We start from the raw sequence: 1,349 nt of genomic DNA, 5'->3' as shown, positions 1-1,349 counted from the left end.
ATCTGCCTGTTCTGCACCCCACTCTGTCTCTGGTGAATCCTCTCACCCTCCGCATCTCTGGCCTGTACCCCAGTTCTGTACGAATAAATAAATAAATATTTTTAAAAAAAGATTTATTTATACATACAAAACTGGGGTACAGGCCAGAGGTGTGGTGAGTGAGCGGATTCACCAGAGACAGAGTGGGGAGCAGAACAGGCAGATTGCCTGAAACATACTGCTGAGGGGAGCAGCGGGCACATCAGGAGAGGTCTGCTGAGCCACGTGGGTCACCTTCCTGGCTGGGGATCAAACTCGTGCTGCAGTGGCTGCGATAGCTTCATAATGTTGTGCTCTAACCCACTGAACCATCAGGGAGGGCCCTAGTTTTAGAGTAATGTCCACATGTCACAAATATATTTTAGCAAGAAGGTTATTTTGCAAAAACTCTGAAAAAATGAGGATAGTTGCCTCATTTTTACTCTTCCTCTGCCCGTTTTTCTCAGCCATACCCTCTTTAGAGGCTTGCTTACCCTGTCATGGGTGTCTTTATTAATTTGCCACCTGCTTCTGATTGTTCCATTCTGTGCTCAGTGGAGAACTGAGACAAGTCAGTCTATCTATCAATGAAACAATCAATCAATATGAATGAAGATTTTTTTTAAATTCTCAATTTCGTTTTTTCCAAAGATTTTTATTTATGCATACAGAAAGGGGGTACAAACCAGAGGTGCAGAGGCGGTGAGAAGATTCACCAGAGATAGACTGGGGAGCAGAACAGGCAGATTGATGAAGTACCCTGCTGACAGGAGAAGCGGGATGGTCAGCAGAGGTCTGCCTCGCCCCCATGTGGATCTCCTGCAGGGCCAGGGATTGAACTGGCAGTGAAGCAGCTGCAGCTAGCTTGTAGTGCTGTGTCCTTACCAATTGTGCAACCAGAGAGGGCCCACGAATGAAGAATTTTAAAACACCTAACAGAAATTGTGAAATGTAGAGTGGTACAGTGGAAAAGAGAAAGTTCAGGAGCAGTGCTTTTTGAGCAATGCTTTCTAAAGAGGGTTGTACTATTTACTATCAGTCAAGGACAGAAACTTAACAAGTAAAACAAATGATACTGAAAAGTACCGAAGTCTAGCTTAAAATGAATGCTGTGCCCTGTAGCCACTGAAGAGGCTACCTGTAAGGCAATTATAATTAAATACAATTTTTTCAAAGCATGAACTTTTTTAAAAAAAGATTTATTTATTTATGCATACAGAACTGAGGTACAGGCCAGAGATGCGGAGGGTGAGAGGCTTCACCAGAGACAGAATGGGGAGCAGAACAGGCAGATAGACGAAGTACACTGCTGAGGGGAGCAGCGGGCGGGT

The sequence above is a fragment of the Condylura cristata genome, unplaced genomic scaffold (genome assembly GCF_000260355.1).
Source record: "Condylura cristata isolate star-nosed mole 26May11 unplaced genomic scaffold, ConCri1.0 scaffold00009, whole genome shotgun sequence".
In the NCBI taxonomy this organism is placed as follows: domain Eukaryota; kingdom Metazoa; phylum Chordata; class Mammalia; order Eulipotyphla; family Talpidae; genus Condylura; species Condylura cristata.
This window is presented reverse-complemented; position numbering follows the sequence as displayed.